Genomic DNA, 20,138 nt, shown 5'->3' with positions numbered 1-20,138 from the left:
TTTATATATATATATATATATATATATATATATATATATATATATATATATGTGATTCATTTAATTGTTAATACAACTTAAACTAAAATGAATTCTAATGCTAAACATTGAAATTGAATTATCTGATGATAATTGTACATATATGAAGCTCTAAATAAATAAACATCAGGGGCCCGATCCGATATGCAGCGTTGCCCGCAAAAGCCGGCGATGCCAAATTTTGCGCTGGTTTGGTATCACATATACGGCGTAAACTAGAAGCTACGCTCGTATATTTCTGCCCATAGACAGGTATACCAAACCAGCGCAGTTTGGTATCCAATATACAGCGTAAGGACTTACGTGGCGAAAATGGAGAAATCTCACTCTATTTTCACCTCGCCACAAATTGCAGGCGTAGTAAGCCTTACACTGTCTATTGGAGCCCCGTAACTCCCTAAACTACCTGCAAAATAAAACCTAACACCTAACGCATGCGCAATGTCTATCTACCTGTCAACCGCAATCCCCCACCGCAATCCCTAATAAAGTATTTAACCCCTAAACCGCTGCTCCCGGACCCCGCCACCACCTACATTAAATGTATAACCCCCTAATGTGAGCCCCTACACTGCCGCAATCTACATTACCTACCCCCTAATGTGAGCCCCTACACCGCCGCCATCTACATTACCTACCCCCTAATGTGAGCCCCTTACACCGTCGCCACCTACATTACCTACCCCCTAATGTGAGCCCCTTACACCACCGCCACCAACATTACCTACCCCCTAATGTGAGCTCCTACCCCGCCGCCAGCTATATTAAAATTATTAACCCCTAATCTAATCCTGCTTTATCGCTGCCACTATATTAAATTATTAACCCCTAATCTAATCCCCCTACACCGCCGCCAGCTATATTAAAATAATTAACCCCTAAAATACTAAACTATCCCTACCACTAAACCCTACAAATAGCCCTGAAAAGGGCTTTTTGCGTGGCATTACCCCAAAGTAAACAGCTCTATTAACAGCCCTTAAAAGGGCTTTTTGCAGGGCTTTGCCCCAAAGTAATCAGCTCTTTTACCAGCCCTTAAAAGGGCTTTTGGCGGGGCATTGTCACAAAGTAATCAGCTCTTTTGCCTTTAATCTAAATCCCCCTATACCGCCGCCACCTATAATAAATGTATTACCCCCTAATCTAATCCCCCTACACCGCCGCCACCTATATTAACTATATTAACCCTAATTATATTAGGGTTAATATAGTTAATATAGTTATTATATTATATATATTAACTATATTAACCCTAATTATATTAGGGTTAATATAGTTATTATATTATATATATTAACCCAAATTATATTAGGGTTAATATAGTCAATATAGTTATTATATTATATATATATATTAAGTATAATAACCCTATCTAACTCTAACACCCCTAACTAAATTCTTATTAAAATAAATCTAATTAATATTAATATTAATAATTAAAATATTCCTATTTAAATCTAAATACTTACCTATAAAATAAACCCTAAGATAGCTACAATATAATTAATAATTATATTGTAGCTATTTTAGGGTTTATATTTATTTTACAGGTAACTTGGTATTTATTTTAACTAGGTACAAATAACTATTTAATAGCTACCTAGTTAAACTAATTACCAATTTACCTGTAAAATAAATCCTAACCTAAGTTACAAATACACCTACACTATCAATAAATTAAATAAACTACAAATATCTAAACTAAAATACAATTAGGGTTAATAATTTTAATATAGCTGGCGGCGGGGTAGGGGGATTAGAGTAGGGGTTAATCATTTTAATATAGCTGGCGGCGGGGTAGGAGCTCATATTAGGGGGTAGTTAATGTAGCTGGCGGCAGTGTAAGGGACTCACATTAGGGGGTAGTTAATGTAGGTGGCGGCGGGGTCCAGGAGCGGCGGTTTAGGGGTTAATAACTTTATTAGGTGCGGCGGGGTCCGGGAGCAGCAGTTTAGGGGTTAATACATTTTTTATTATTAGTAGAGTGAGGGGGGATAGCGGATAGAGGGGTATATGTTTCGGGCTATGTTTGGGAGGCGTGTTAGACAGTATGGGCAGGGCCGCCATCAGGGGGTGACAGGGGTCCAATGGGCCAGGGGGGCCCCATGAGGCAAGAACTAAAAAAAAAAAAATTTTTTTTTTTTACATTTTGGCAGCCACCAGTGGGTACTACAGCAGAGTGCTAATTGAGCATGGGAGATGTAAGTACAAGGTGTAAAGTATTAGCATTTGAGAGGATTTCTGAGTGTGCACTAAACCACTATGCACAGTGTGAGACAGACTTGGCACTTTGTTTGTACAGTGTGTGCGTACCACAGCTTATGGTTCCACCAAGACCATATAGAGTACAGCATTTTCAAAATCCATAAGTACAGCTGACAGATGGGAACATTTGTACACTATATTTGAAGTGGTGCTCTTGGTTGGGGAAAATGGGGAAAAAACAAACAAACATATGTCAACCTTTTAAAAGTACTTTTCTTCATCTAGCCATCTACCCAGATCATTAATGTACAATTTTGAATTCACAGAATTATTTTTGTTTGCACATTTACAAATATGATTATTTAAAAAGTGATCTCTTAATTTCTGCAATTTTTTTTATCATGCATGTCACACAACGTTGATTTAGGGGATGCAATGTGCATAAATGTTTCCTCCTGTGAGTGTTTCTGTGGGTGTCTGTGTTTATGTCTTTGTGCTTTGGTTTGTGTATCTATGAGTGTGTATGTATTTTTTTCTGTGGGTCTCTCTGTGAGGGTGGGTGTGTATGTCATTGTGCATTTTCTGTGGATGTCTGTGAGGGTGTGTGCATATGTCTTTGAGCTTTTTCTATGGGTGTCTATGTGAGGGTGTGTGTATGTTTGTCTTTGTGTATTTTCTCTGGATGCCTCTGTGAGGGTGGGTGTTTATGTCTGTGTTTTCTGTAGATATCTCTGTGAGGGTGGGTGTTTTCTGTGGGTGTCTCTGCAAGGGTGTGTGTATGTCTTTGTGTGTTTTCTGTGGATGTCTCAGTGAGGGTGTGTGAATGTATGTCTTTATGTGTTTTATGTGGTTGTCTCTGGATGTGTGTATGTCTTTGTGTGTTTTCTGTGGGTGTCTGTGTGTGTGTGTGTGTATGTCTTTGTGTGTTTGATTGTGTGTGTGTGTGTGTGTGTGTGTCCTTTGTCTGTTCCTTTTTAGGACATTTTGACCTTACTACTGATTATTCCCATCTTTCTACAGACTTTGAAACTAATGAGACCTTTCCGGAATTAACCAATCTACCATTTAACCTTTAAATTATTGTTTAGGCAGTTCAGGGCCCTTCCTTTCAGCCACTGCATGCTGTTGTCATCATTTAGTTGGCATCTTCCTTTACAAAAAAGATAATCAGTACTCCATATTTTGTTATCTAAATCTCCATATTTTTTTTTTTACAAAACTGTAGTTTACCTCATTACTTGTCAGGTCAATTTAAACAAATGCTGAGTGTCTGTTTGGGTGTCTGTGTCTGAGTGTGTTTCTTTGCGTGTCTGCTAGAGAGTCTATATGTGAATCCTTATGTGTGAGTGTGTGTGTTTCAGTGTAAGAGTGTGTCTGTGTGTTTGTATGTTACTACCTTTACAACATTTCCAAGTTTAAATAGACACTTAAAGGGCCACTGTAAGTAAATATTTTCTATGCCTGTTACTAACTAACTACCCCAAATACGCTTTTTATCAATAGCATTTCATTAACATATCTCTACCGTATATCAGAAATCTTGTCTGCAAATTTAATTGTTTTCCAAACCCACTCCGTGGGTATCCTTTGCTCTGTACCAATCTGTTTACAATACCTAGGTTTCAAAATGGCGCTTTAAACACAAAGTTATTGGTTTAAGTATTTTGAACATGCAGTGCTGAAAATAGTGGGCAGGATAACGTGACATCATCGGCGAATAAAAGATATAACTTTTAGAACGTTATGAAACTTCGTTTTGGAGAAAATATAGGTCAGTAGGTTTTAATTAATGTTTATTAACTTTACTATAAATTATAACAGAAAGTAATCCTTTAAGAATAAAGTGCATATACATTTTATTCACTTGGTCAAAAATTGCACATGTCAAAGGAGGGGGGGGGGGCCTGATCAATGGTTAAGTCAGGGGCCCCAAAATTTCTAGTGGCGGCCCTGAGTATGGGTGATTTAATAACTTAGTCAGGTTTTGTAGGCGCCGGCAGTTTCTAAAGTGCCGTAAGTCACTGGTGACTCCAGAAATTTGTACTTACGCAGATTTCTGGACATCGCTGGTTTGTCAGACTTACGGCACTTTAGCAATTGCCGGTGAGGTATATTGGAGAGCTCAAGTTGCGAGTTGAAACTACGGGCAGCGGGGGTTCCCTCGCTTGCGCCGCAGACTACGATCTATATCGCATCGCGCCCCAGGATATACAATCACATTTAAGTACTAGAAGAGTTTTAAGTGAGAATTCACTAAACTACTGGAACTCTGATGTATTATAGATTAATAATTTTAGTAACTGAATAGAAAACCTTTTAGAGTCAAGTACCAAATGTTTTTTGTAAACAAGAAAATACAGGAACAAAACAATTATAAGTAAAATATATATAAAAATATCTAATTGCCATATCTAAATAGAGTTTTAAACAGCTTCATTTTTCAGTACAGGCCAAAACGGGAATGAAATCCTTCTCATAAACCAAGCATAGAAATAGAAACCAACGAGGAACATAATGTACTTTATGACAATACAAGCTAAATAAGGTCATAATACACAAAAACAAAAAAAGCATGAAGAAATATCAAAGAAAGTCAAAAAAATATTTGTCAGGTCAAATGCATTAGTCAAATTAAGTCAAGAAGGGAGATTAGAAATTAAAATTAAGTTCCAAAGGATTACGATTTAAAGGTCTTGAAAGCTATAATATTATACCAATCTGTTGTATAACATATGTCTGACATGTGGCCAATACGTAGCAAAAGTGCAATAAATTGTCCATTGTTGAAAAGCACACATAGGTAGGCTCATGAGCAGCAATGCACTACTGTGATCTAACTGCTGATTGGTGGCTGCACATATGTTCCTCTTGACATTGGCTCACTCAATGTATTCAGCTAGCTCCCAGTAGTGCATTGCTGCTCTGTCAACAAAGGATAGCAAGAGAACAAAGCAAATTTGGTAATAGAAGTAAATTGGAAAGTTGTTTAAAATTGCATTCACTATCTGAATCACAGATAAATAATTGTGGATTTCATATCCCTTTAATTAATTTTGATTATGATCTTTTCTTTACATTGAGCGCCCTCAGCAACCTCATGAGTATCTATGAATCTAGGCAAATGATAAAACCACAATACATTTCCAAGACTGTTACATAATCTACTTGTAAAAAAGTTTTTTTTTACCAGAGGGTGCTCCAGGCATTCACAGCACAGATACACTCCATTGTATACTAATATCATTTTGGTATGTGTAGCTAAAAGAATAAGAAACATTGTTTGAGCATCTGAGACCTGCATTTTGGAGACAATTATTGGGAGTCCTAATAAATAGCTCAACCTTATTACAGCCGAAATTGTCCGGAGCCTGCAAGTACTTGTAAAACCGCAGACAAACTGAAACCTCTGTAACTTACCCTCTGATCAGGTATGAACTTTGTTTGGAATGTCGTATAGCCTGCTTGAGGTTGTAATCTAGCATGGATGATCACAGTGTGTTTTTTGCATGCTAACCAGGCCGGTGACTGTTAAATTTACTTACAGCAACCTCTGTGGCTTTAACAGGGGCAGAACATTTAATGTAACAGTCCAATGATATTATGTAGGGACTGCTTAGGTATAACCTGGCAACTAACACAGAGAATACTAACTGACAAGACGCTGGATTATTATTAATAACTTTATAAGGGCAACACACTAATACTGCAAATGATGCATTACACTGCATGAAGCAGATTACAGGATTTATTTTTCTTGCAAGCTTACTATTTTTTCACCTTTTTGTCTGAAGCTTCCATTTATCTTTTAGAATAGGTATCTGTGTTGAACCTTTTTACTTGTCATAAAACGTGATCCCAGGATCTATACACAAGGTGGATGTTTAGTGAAGCACTTTTTTGGTAGTGTGCGTATTTTAGGACAATGGGTATTTTGTGATGCACTGTTTGTGAAGTGTGTTTGATACATTAAATAGTGATACTTTTTAAATGAATAAGACTGTGGTTGGACTAAGAATGTGTGTTTCCTACCCTTTGTCTTCTTGAACATATTTTGGCTAATAATTTTAAGGGTCTGAACCATTGATGAAAAAATAGATGATGATTTCTATCTAATTACAACTACCCCTGGACATGTAGATATATTTTTCATTGATCAGTTTTAATTGGTTGAGCCTAGAAATAATACAAACTCACAAAGCACAAAGGTTTGACTTAATTCATTTTTATAATGTATGCATGCTACCACCACTGTCTAATCTCAGTTTAGCTAAAAAAAAATATCTATAGATAAACAGATAAATAAATAATCCTAACATATGTGCACCAAAAAAATAATCCTATAAATATTTAGTTTTTTTTTTTTTTAAATGCCACCTATTTAACACTCGGTTTTCTCCAATTATTTTTAAGCTGTCAAATTTTTACTAGCTCAAAAATAAATACATACAAACTATGATTTCTGATACTAACAACAAACAAAAAAGAGGTTAGTATTTGCTATTAGATGATCACTGTTGTGGAGGCAAAAAAGGCCATATGTCTACCACAGCTTCAGCAATTCAGAAAAACCTCTTCCACTGAGCACTTACTAACTGTGTGTGCATGCCCACAATGAAGTCATATATTGCTGCCAAAATTTGTCATGTTCATAAGACAACAAACAATGAAAAATGTGGAGGAAACTAGGACGTTGTACTCTGCACTCCATAAAGTTAAACACATAACTCTCAAGTCCAAACTGGGAAATTTAAAGTTAAAAAAAAGATGGCATTGATTCATAAACAATCAGCAATGGGGATAGGTAAGCTCACTGTCAAAGCTGGACAGAGAACATTAACATTTTTAACATGGGATTCCCAAATTAAATTGTAATTTTAATATTTTGTAATAATGTAGGACATAGTACAGCAGATTGAATTGTTATTGTGCATTTCTTGTGTAAAGAGCATCACTGTAAAATCTCGAAAAATCTATGAAACATCATTATTATAAAGAATAAAAATTGAACCTAAAGATTTACAAGTTGAAGCCCTTAGCAATATGTGCCTAGAGCATATATATATATATATATATATATATATATATATATATATATATATTTGCTTTTAATCTTAGCTGCAGGGTCATGGGATGTGTACCCAGTCCGGTCTGAGAGTGCAGTCCCCTTCCGTGTTTTGTATATGTCTAGGGTGATTACATAAGCTTGTGCACCCTTCACTTGTTCCCGGTTTGTTTGGATTGAGAGCTTGCATTGTGTGGCTGTTTTGGGACTCAGGTTTTGGAAGAGACCTTGACGTGGTACCTGGGCTTATCCCATTTGGCCAGATGCGGTAACTAACTCCTCCATTTTTGCTTTTAATCTTAGCTGAGAGCTTGTAAGTGAGTGCTGGACTTTCTCTGTGTGCTGTATTAATTTGTTTTGTAATTTTCCCTATGGGCCTTGCACCCAGACCTGTCTGGGGTTAACTGCCTGTGACTCTGGGGATAGTGCAGCTTCCTGAGAGTGCTATTGTGCACACAGGGCTGTGCATGTTGCAGGGTCATGGGATGTGTACCCGGTCCGGTCTGAGAGTGGAGTCCCCTTCCGTGTTTTGTATATATATATTTATGCTCTGGTTTTACTATTTATAGGTATTTACAGGTATGAGTTTGAGTAAGATGGACATTTTGTTTTATTCTATAAACTACTGAAAACATTTATTCCAAATTCCTAATAAAATATTGTCATTTAGACTATATCTGCAGAAAATGGCAACTTGTCAAATAACAAAAAAGATGCAGTTTTCACATCTCAAATAATGCAATACTGATGTTTTAACTTAGCAAGAGTTTAGAAATAAATATTTGGTGGAATAACCCTGATTTCCAATCACAGCTTTCATGCACCTTTGCAGGCTCTCCACCAGTCTTTCACATTGCTGTTGGGTGACTCTTTGTCACTGCTGGTGCAAAAAATCAAGCAGCTCAGCTTTGTTTGATGGCTTGTGACCATCCAACTTCCTCTTTATCACATTCCAGAGGTCTTCAATGGGGTTCAGGCCTGGAGATTGAGCTAGCAATGGCAGGTACTTGTTCTGGTAGTCCTACATCTACACCTTAAATGAACTGGCTGTGTGGCATAGAGCATTATCCTGCTGGAAAAAACAATACTCAGAGTTGGGGATCATTGTCAGAGTAGAAAAAAGCTAGTTTTCTTCCAAGATAACCTTGTACATTGCTTGATTCATTCATCCTTTACAATGATAAACCTGGAAAAGAGATTGGGTGTACAGATGTACACACAAATCCATAGGGGGTGCTTCCTAACACTAAATATAAAAGTAATAACAACAATCCTATAAAAACAATACTATAATAAAAGAATAAATATAAAAAATATATATATAAAAACCATACGCCAACAGAAAAATAAAGTCCAATTTATCTAAAATGAGGCAGCTCTCTGTCAGAGGACGGTCAAATCCTGATGTATCATAAAGAGCTCTTTCTGTCTATACAGGTTATAGGAGTGTTTCCTCAAGGTACCTTTGACCGGACATCATTCCTGGCAGCATACAGTGAGCTGGACCACTGTGAAGTTCCAGTCTGCCCCACTAGCAGTTCAATGTGGGTGCTACACATTGAACTGCTGGTGCAATGCCGCCCCCTGCAGGGGGGTGTCAATCAACCCGATCGTATTCGATCTGGTTGATTTCCGGCGATGTCTGTCCACCGCCTCAGAGCATGCGGACAGCTTATGGAGCAGCGGTCTTTAGACCACTGCTTCATAACTTGTATTTCTGGTGAGCCTGCAGGCTCGCCAGAAACATGGGTCATCAAGCTCCATACGGAGCTTTATAAATAGGTCCCTAAATATTTATTACTATGCATCCTTATCTTATCTCTTCATTATATATATATATTAACAGCAAGGCCTTGATAGATATATCAAAGCAATACGAGCAGCCAGCCACTAACTAACTGAGAATGATCACATGACCACACGGAGGCTGAATGCTGCAGAAACACTGTGACCTTTTAAAAAAACGGACACCGCTGAAATTCAGCTTATAAATAAGAGACTAAGAAAATAGAGACTAATAAATAGAGACTAAGAAATCTTAGGTGGAAACGAAAGTATATCATCTAAGGGATACATCCCTAGATTTTGTTTTTAACATTAACAGTTGTTTTTACTGTACATGTAATATTGATTTGCTATCTTAGTCCGCAGAGCGGCTCATATATTGATATTTATAAATGAAACTAAGTATTTTATAGTAACGTATCCTCTTTGATTGAACACTGTTTTGAGATAAGGTTTTTACATGTACTTACATAGAGATCTCGCAAACTTGAAACCTTTGCTTTTTTTTCTCTAAAATTGACATTTGTATCGCTCTTGGGAGGAGTGTGATCTCTTAATAATGAGGCTTAGGTACATTAGACAGGCGACTCTGACTATTTGCTTTTCAAAACTTGATAGATATTAGTAATAAAGCAAACCTTTGTCCAAAGATTAGGTTTTTACATGTACTTACATAGAGATCTTGCAAACTTGAAACCTTTGCTTTTTAGCGCACATTCTAAAACCCTTTTTTTTTTGTCTAAAATTGACATTTGTATTGCTCTTGGGAGGAATGTGTTCTCTTAAGAACGCAGCTTAGGTACATTAGACAGGCGACTCTGACTATTTGCTTTTCAAAACTTGATAGATATTAGTAATAAAGTAAATGTTTTTCCAAAGATGAAAAAGTCACTGCAATGTAAAATTAAGAAGTTAAGGCATGTGCTTATTCAAACAAGGCAGATTGGTTGAAATGTTTAATAGAAGCAAAGCACTGTGTAGTGATCAAGTCAGCAGTATATTCATTACAGCACCAGTTGTAATTATAATGTCTCTATCTATGTTTAGATTACAGTACACATTTTCCAGAGAGAGGCTGTGGAATCATGTATCTAATCTTGTAGCTACAGCATAAATAGTTCCATTCGAGTGAAAGTCCCATTACATAAATTGTTTATCGTAGCATTTCATTACTCATACCTTCCTTTGAAAATATCCATAATGATCCACTTTTTCTAAGTCAGCTCAGGACAACAGCTTCGGCTGGATTCTAGGTCCCGTACCCCTCATGTTCCGCCAACAGATTTGCTATGTAAACCCGGTTCATCCAATCTGCATATTACATGGTGCCAAACAAACAAATGTCCATCTGTTTTAAACAACTTGCTGCTTACACACATTTTGCCCACAATCCAATGTTGTTACTTATACAGTTTACATCTACATAACAGTTGCCTCTTTATTATTATTAAATGAATATATATGACGTCTAAATGGCAGTAGCCATTTTATTTTCATTATTAGTCATGAAAAGAAACTTACAAATGTGAGATTCTCATTTAAACCTCTTGATGACAAGGTTTGCAGCACATACATAACTTTTGTCTCTTTCTGCAAAATACATTAATCTGGATTGCCACCTCTACAAGATGTAATTCCTTTATCAATGCCTATCATTTTCAGTGATTCCGGGCATGCTTTATGACATTCAGAAAAATGTCTTGCAACACTAGTATTCCTAGAGTGTGTTATATCATCCTTGTGCTCTCTGATACAATCTTTCATTTGCTTGTTTGTTTTTCCAATGTACAATTTTGGACGAAAGCAGTGGCAAAGGTATATCACACCGAAGGGGTCACAGTTAATAAAATGTCTATTTTGATAACATCTACGTCCATACTGAATATTTTTTTGTTTTAGACATGAATGGGAAGTACACACCTTTTCTACATGGAGAATTTCCCACCACACTATGGGAAGATAGCCAGTTCCCCAATTGTGGGGATCACACATAGTTACTTTTCTCTAGGTATCTTTTTAGCTTGGGACCCTTCTAGCTGTTAGGGAAAGAGCATCACCTACCAGTTTTCAAATTTGTCATCTATCATTAGATAGTGCCATTAGATAGTGCCAGTATGGACTATATCATCTCCCAATGACATTTACATTTCTTAAAAAAAAATAAGACCACATAAATTAAGTACTTGTGTTCATTTTAACTTTTCCTTTTTCATGTACAAGCTAGAAGCAATGGCTTAATATATATATATATATATATATATATATATATATATATATATATATATATATATATATATATGTGTGTGTTTTCATAGAGCCCCAACTATTTTAACTATTGATGTGTGACTTACTGATTTATTAACATAGAATGAAATTTAGAGATGAAACACATTTTATTCTACAATCATAACATATATAATATCATGTATGACACCTTTTTGAATGTTTGTACAGCTATTTGAAAATAAATTTAAAAATGTTTCTAATGTAGTTAGCAATAGCAATTATGAAGAGTTTGTTTTTAAATAAACATTAAATGAACATTCATGAATACATAATCTAAACAAAAATAAAAATGCGTGCAAAAAAGTGCAAATGGTCACAAACTTTTTTTTTATTGTGCATGCTCAAAAACATTAATATAGGAGAATTCAGCCAATACGTGCCATGAAAAAGAGGTCAAAGTGTTTTAATAGGCTGTCAGAATGGAAGAGTAAAGATTCATTCAGATTACAGGTAGCCCTCAGTTTACGCCGGGGTTAGGTTCCAGAAGGAAATCCAGTTCATAATGTAAGTCAATGGGAAGTGAGGGAGTTAGGTTCCAGGCCCCTCTCAAAATTGACATAAGTAACACCTAATGCATTATTTTTAAAGCTTTGAAATTCAGACTTTAAATGCTAAACATCATTATAAACCTAATAAAATAATAACACAACACAGAATATATAATTAAACTAAGTTAAATGAACAAAAACATTTGCTAAACAGCATTATAAACCTAATAAAATAATCACACAACACAGACTTTACTTGCATTTTTCTGCAAACAGTTAATTCTATGCATTCCAATCTGGACTGATTTATAGACAGGAAGATCTTGTTCCTTTGCAAGCTGCTCAGGTCTGGTTCAACTGATTAATTTCAGCTTGCTTGGCTTGCATATCTTTGCTGCAACATAAGCGGACAGCTCCACCTACTGGCTAGTTTAATCAATGCACTGCTTCTCAATGCTTTTCAATAGCAGTCACATGACTGAAAAAAAGTTTGTTCCTTTGCAAGCTGCTCAGGTCTGGTTCAACTGATTAATTTCAGCTTGCTTGGCTTGCATATCTTTGCTGCAACATAAGCGGACAGCTCCACCTACTGGCTAGTTTAATCAATGCACTGCTTCTCAATGCTTTTCAATAGCAGTCACATGACTGAAAAAAAGGTTGTTATTCTGAAACGGTGCAAATTGAACCGTTGTAAACCGAGGGCCACCTGTACTTCAATGTTAAAACCCCTATTAAAATCTATGGGATACAAATGACATTTAATGGAATAAACCCCCATTATAATGTTTGTGCAATGTCATTTTTATACAAAACTTGATCTGATGTGATCCATGATGACATTTTTATACTATTTTTTAATATATATTTAACGAATGGTGGGGCATAATTAAAATTCTGGATTTTATGTATTTTTTGTGCACATATGCATGTTATGGATTTTCTGTATTTAACTGATGCTAAACCTCAACTCTAATAAGATATATGCATTTATTTTCTTCAGATTCATTCAAAAGTCTCCTATGATTACCTTGTTTGTTAGTATGTAGCTTGTTACAAAACAATCTGCTTTACTCTGTATAATTTACAAAGCAAGATATATTACCAAAGCCATTTATCACTAAGGTGTCTGAGGCCCATAAGTGGCACTAAATCCACATTTAATGCTCAAATGTATTTCCTGACAGAGTATCTTACTATGTGTATGTTTGTATAACCACTCACAATAAAATTAAATTTCAGTCGTTATTGTGAAGTCTCAGTGCTGTCTACTTGACTATGTGCATTATATTTCAACTTTTATTGCATTTGATTAATGGTATATTTTGGTGAGTAATAAAGTCTACAGGGGCAGTATTTTTTTGCTGTTGATATTCATGCACACAATTTTTCTGAATTTGATTTCTTGTGACTATGGTAACTGGAGGGTTTCAGGTTTTGTCGTTTTATCCTTTAAATACTATAAATGATACCTCTTTGATTGAGAGGAAAATTCAGTTCTGTTAGTCTCAAGATACTTATGTATATTGCCAATATTATGGAAATGTATATATGCACCTAAGGATAAAATTCATAAGTAGGTTTTGAAGTAAATTGTTCCTGTTATTGAGCTTTTCCATTTAATAGTTTCTCATGCAGGACAGAATCATACAAAATGTTTTCAGATTATAAGAATCATCATTGTAGATTAATTTAAACCAAATAGCCTGTATATCTTACTCCTTACGGGATGTTTGTGTTGTGTTTTGTTATTGTAATGGTGTTCTTTTAGAATTTCAAAATATGAATAGCGTTTAAATAAGATAAATTGACATTAGGGATTTTGTTTCATACCGTGAGCAATTAATGAATTGGTATTCTCACTTGGTTTCTTTTCAAAATAGTAATTTTACACAACAGAAGGTTCTTTGTGTACATTGGCACACTGAAAATAGGGTTACCACAATCTGTTCAATACTTTCTTACAACCAAGTAACAATTAAAGCTTTATTTTTTCAATAATGCAAAATGTAAGTTAAGGTGTCCTAGATATTATACGGCTAGATTACGAGTTTTGCGGTAAGAGCTGCTCGTTGCTAACTTGCAAGTTATTTCCACCGCTCACCTCCCTACAGCGCTGCTATTACAGGTTTTCATGAACCCGTCGTTAGCTGACAATATGTGAGCGTTGAGCAAAATTGAGCTCCATACCGCACACAAATACCAGCGCTGCTTTGAGCTGGTTTTATGTGCTTGTGCACGATTTCCCCATAGACATCAATGGGAAGATCCGGCTAAAAAAAAGCCTAACACCTGCAATAAAGGAGCATAAAGCTCTGTAACGCAGCCCCAATGATTCCTATAGGGAAAGAAAAGTTATGTTTACACCTAACACCCTAACATAAACCCTGAGTCTAAACACCCCTAATCTGCTGCCCCTGACATCGCCGACACCTACATTACACTTAATAACCCCTAATCTGCAATCCCTGACACTGCCACCAACTACATACACTTATTAACCCCTAATATGCCACCTCAATGTTGCCGCCACCCACCTACACTTATTAACCCCTAATCTTCCGCCCCAAATGTTGCCGCCACCCACCTGCATTATACTTATTAACCCCTAATCTGCCACCCCTAACATCGCCGCCACCTGCATTATACTTATTAACCCCTAATCTGCCGCCTCCAATGTCGCCACCACATACATAAATTTAATAACCCCTAATCTGCCACCCCTGACACTGTCGCCACCTACATTATACTTATTAACCCCTAATCTGCCACCCCTAACATTGCCGCCACCTACATTATACTTACTAATCTGCCGTGCCCAAAATCTCCGCCACTATACTAAAGTTATTAACCCCTAAACCTAAATCTAACCCTAACCCTAACACCCACTAACTTTAATATAATTAAAAGAAATCTAAATAAAATTTACTATCATTAACTAAATAATTCCTATTTAAAACTAAATACTTACCTTTAAAATAAAGCCTAAGTTTGCTACAATATAACTAATAGTTACATTGAATCTATCTTAGGTTTTATTTTTATTTCACAGGCAAGTTTGTATTTATTTTAACTAGGTAGAATATTTACTAAATAGTTATTAACTATTTACTAACTACCTAGTTAAAATAAATACAAATTTACTTGTAAAATAAAACCTAACCTGAGTTACACTAACACCTAACCTTACACTACAATTATATAAATTATATTATTAAATACAATTAACTAAATTACAAAAAAAAAAAACACTAACTTACACAAAATAAAAAAGAAATGATCAAATATTTAAACTAATTACACCTAATCTAATAGCCCTATCAAAATAAAAAAGCCCCCCCAAAATAAAAAAACCCTAGCCTACAATAAACTACCAATTGTCCTTAAAAAGGCCTTTTGCGGGGTATTGCCGCAAAGAAATCAGCTCTTTTACCTGTAAAAAAAAATACAAACAACCCCCCAACAGTAAAACCCACCACCCACACAAACCAAACCCCCCAAATAAAATCCTATCTAAAAAACCTAAGCTCCCCATTGCACCTCCAATCAGACAATAGGATTGAGCTCACATTCTATTGGCTGATTGGAACAGCCAATAGAATGCGAGCTCAATCCTATTGGCTATTGATAGAATTCTATCAGCCTATCGGAATTCAAGGGATGCCATTTTGGACGACGTCCCATAAAGGAACCTTCATTCTGTAAGAGACGTTAAATGAAGAGGATGCTCTGAGCCAGATGTATTGAAGATGGAGCTGCTCAGCGCCGGATGGATGAAGATAGAAGATGCCGTCTGGATGAAGACTTCGGCCCGCTTGGATGAAGACTTCTGCCAGCTTTGATGAGGACTTCTGCCGCTTCGTTGAGGATGGATGTCGGGTCTTCAAAAACTGTAAGTGAATCTTCGGGGGTTAGTGTTTTTTTAAGGGTTTATTGGGTGGGTTTTATTTTTAGTTTAGGGGTTGAGTGGAAAAAGAGCTAAATGTCCTTTTAAGGGCAATGCCCATTCAAATGCTCTTTTCATGGCAATGGGTAGCTTAGGTTTTTTTAGATTGTATTTTATTTGGGGGGTTGGTTGTGTGGGTGGTAGGTTTTACTGTTGGGGGGTTGTTTGTATTATTTTTTTACAGGTAAAAGAGATGATTTCTTTGGGGCAATGCCCCGCAAAAGGCCCTTTTAAGGGCCATTGGTAGTATTGTATGCTAGGGGTTTTTTTTTATTTTGGGGGGCTTTTTAATTCTGATAAGGTTATTAGATTAGGTGTAATTAGTTTAAATATTTGATCATTTCTTTTTTATTTTGTGTAATTTAGTGTTTGTTTGTTTTTGTAATTTAGTTAATTGTATTTAATTAATGTAATTCATTTAATTGTAGTGTAAGGTTAGGTGTTAGTGTAACTCAGGTTAGGTTGTATTTACGCCGTTGTAACATAAAAGCCATAACTACTGACTTTCAGTTTACAGTACGGATCTTGACGGTATAGACTGTACCACTCACTTTTTGGCCTCCCAGGCAAACTCGTAATACCGGCGCAAAGGAAGTCCCATTGAAAAAAGACTTTTGGAAAGCTGCGGTAGTTACGTTGCGTTACGGCCAAAAAAGTGTGCGGTGCAGCTAAATCAGCAAGACTCGTAATATAAAAAAAAGAGCCATAACGCTGCTTTTTACTCATACCGCAAAACTCGTAATCTAGCCGATAATCTTTTATTGTTTGATGTGAAAAAAAAAATGTATGCAACATGGAATTCTTAGGTTTTTTTTTTTGTTTTTTTGTGTGCTTCCAATCCATTTCTATTGTAATAACAAAATTATAACTCGAACATTGCAGAATTAAAATAGATTTGTAACTGCCTCTGATTACAGTTGTGAGTTGTAAGATTAGCTCCATTATAATCAAAGGAGCCACATCTATCTTACAACAGTTAAATTCTTGTTGCATAAAACAAAAAGACATGCACAAAAAAATAACAAAATAAAAAGTTAAAAAGAAATAAAAGAAAAAGAAAAACAAGACAACATTGTCAGCTTTGACAGCAGGATCCATTTTGCAACCTTGGTTTCCAACTGCGGCAGTTGTAATGGTTGTTTTTGTTACTAGCAGTTCTTGTTTGCTGTGAATGATATCATGTATTAGGGAACTTAACACAACTATATAGGACCACTATATATAGTAGAATTAAATAGTAGACAAATACATAATAAAAGACGATGAATAGAATGCACTTTGAAATTCAAATGAGTTGTAGCATTCTTGCATCGATTCAGTAGGAGCTGATCATTAATATGATTAAAGAGACACTAAAAGTAAAATAAAACTTTTATGATTTACATAGAGTATGCAGTTTTAAGAGACTATAAAACATACTTTTTTAGGCACTAGTTCCTACTGAGCATGTGCAATAGTGTATATTTATATAACCCTGTGATTGGCTGATACAGACCAGCAAATTGAAGTCAATTTTGAAATGTCATAAACAAATCTACTGCTCATTTAAAATTTAAAAAGTGATATTGCATATTTTTTTTATTATGTACTTCTTTATTATGCTAATCTACTGTAATGGTCCTTTACAGAATTTTTTTCTCTTAATTATACAAATGCATGACATTTTCAAAATATCCAAACAATTATTTTCAATCATAAATTAACAATGATATTTTGTTTGTCCTTTAGTATCAGCGGGCTAAAAGTGTGCTGGACTGCACTAACATTAGCATGCAACTTGTTATTACAAGTCCATGTTAAATCCCATTTAACAGAGAAGGGTTAGAGAAGCCAACATTTCTCTAGCACAACCAACATTGATCTAGCACAACCTATACTTTCAATGGATATAGTGACCATGCTAAATAGTTAAAAGTTAAAGGTTGTGCTCATGCAACTTGAGACCTGAAGTAAAGTGTAAGGATTTAAAAATAAATAAATCTCAAAACAGTAGCTAACCCAAAGTATTGATTTTGGTATATTTCATGCCACCATTTCACAGCCAAATGCGATCAAATAAAAAAAAAACGTAAACTTTTTCACAAGCTTTAGATTTCTCACTGAAATTATTTACAAACAGCTTGTGCAATTATGGCACAAATGGTTGTAAATTCTTCACTGGGATCCCCTTTGTTCAGAAATAGCAGACATATATATGACTTTGGCAATGCTTTTTGGTAATTAGAAGGCCGCTAAATGCCGCTGCGTACCACACTTGTATTATTCCCAGCAGTGAAGGAGTTAATAAGGTAGCTTGTAGGGTTAATTTTAGCTTTGTGTCAGGTAGGAGATAAATATGAAACAATTTATTTTGACTCTGCACGTCTAAAAAAAATCCTTTTTCTAAAAGTGCAGGATTTAAAAAAAAAAAAAAAAAAAAAGTTGTTATAGAATAATATTCTCTTAACATAGGATGGATTAAAATACTGCAGTTATTTTAAATATCCGGGTGAATTAATGCAGTGCAAAATCTCCCAAACCCATGTAATAAATAGGTTTTCTAAGTAACATGAATTACCTTAAAACCCTGTGATAACATCTCACCCTATTTTCCTAATGTTATCATGTGCTGTATGTGTCTAAAAGTGATTTCTGTGTGCTACTTGTTTGATGTAATGCTTTAGATTCTTCTCAGTAAATTGCTTCAAATTTACAACTGGAGAGGGGGTGCATAGAAAGTCTTGATTGTGACTTTTTTATGAGACAAATATAATCAAACACAGCTTGCTTGTGTGAAAAAGCAGACAACTTCTGGCAAATAAGCATAAAATAGATCTAATCTTGCAGTGAATAGACACGAATGGCTGAATGCTTTATATGTGCCACAAACTAGTTTGATTTTTCAAAGGAAAAGGGTGCGTTATAAAACTGATAAACATGTCTGTGTATTTTGACACGAACATTGGCATAAATGGGACATTGGGTATTCTTAGCATCATCAATCAGTGTGTCACCTCGTTAAAGGGACATAATACCCATATGCTAAATCACTTGAAAGTTATGGAGCATAACTGTAAAAAGCTAACAAGAAAATATCACCTGAATATCGCTTTGTAAAAAAAGGAAACATTTTACCTCAAAATCTCTTAAGCTCATAATTGTTAGTGCTCTGTGAGCACTTATACTTCAGCTACTGTCAGCTGCATGCTTGGAAAAAAACAGCCAATCAGCTTAATTAGTGTTGATACCACACTTTAATTTACTGTGATCTCATGAGATTTCACTGAAATGTAACACGATTTCATAGTAAACTTCCTTAAACTTAGGAGGGAAATAACACGACTGTGCCTACAGATGCCAGATGCACGCTCCCTTGCAAGTCCCAGGACTAGCATCCTGATTGACTACGTAAAATGCCTTTACAATAATATGTGGCTATGAAAATGTTTAAGTTAAAATATCTTCCTATTTTACATAGAGATGTTAAAGGTACAGCGTATTGTAAAATTGTTTTTCCCTTAAAGGGACATGAAACACACATTTTTCTTTAATGATTCAGATAGAGAATACAATTTTAAACAACATTCCAATTGACTTCTATTATTTAATTTACTTCATTCTACAGATAGTCTTTGTTAAAGAAACAGCAATGCACATGGGTGAGCCAATCACACACGGCATTTATGTGCAGCCACCAATCAGCAGATACTGAGCCTAATTATATATGATTTTCAATAAAGGATATCAAGAGAATGAAGCAAATTAGATAATTAAAGTAAATTGGAAAGTTGTTTAACATTGCATGCTCTTTCTAAATCATGAAAGAAAATAATTGGGTTTCTTGTCCCTTCAGTGTGTTTCCATTGACTTGTTATACCAGCTGCATTTTATATATATATATCCATTCTGTTTTGCCGATGGTGTTGTGTGCGGCTGCTAGTCACCGTTGTGAGTTGTTCATCTGTCTTGATGAAGGCTTCTATGTAAGCCGAAACGTCGACCTATCCTTATGACTTTCTAACGTTGTTGTTATAAACAATAAACTAACTTTGATGTATATATATAATTATATATATATATATATATATATATATATATATATATATATATATATTATTATTATTTTTTTTAAATAAAACCACAACCCATCAAACTGGTTTAAGCTTTCATTGAAATTGGATATCCTTATTTAATCACTTTCTGTACAGACATGCTTCTTTATATTATCTCTATCTGTAAACTAAAGCCCAATACAGAACATTTAAAAATTAGCATTGTATTAGTTATCACTCATACCTCCTGAGAGTGTAATTTATTTAGCTAGCTATGTTTAGACAGTAGCCTATACTTA

This window comes from Bombina bombina, chromosome 5, assembly GCF_027579735.1.
Source record: "Bombina bombina isolate aBomBom1 chromosome 5, aBomBom1.pri, whole genome shotgun sequence".
Lineage (NCBI taxonomy): Eukaryota > Metazoa > Chordata > Amphibia > Anura > Bombinatoridae > Bombina > Bombina bombina.
This window is presented reverse-complemented; position numbering follows the sequence as displayed.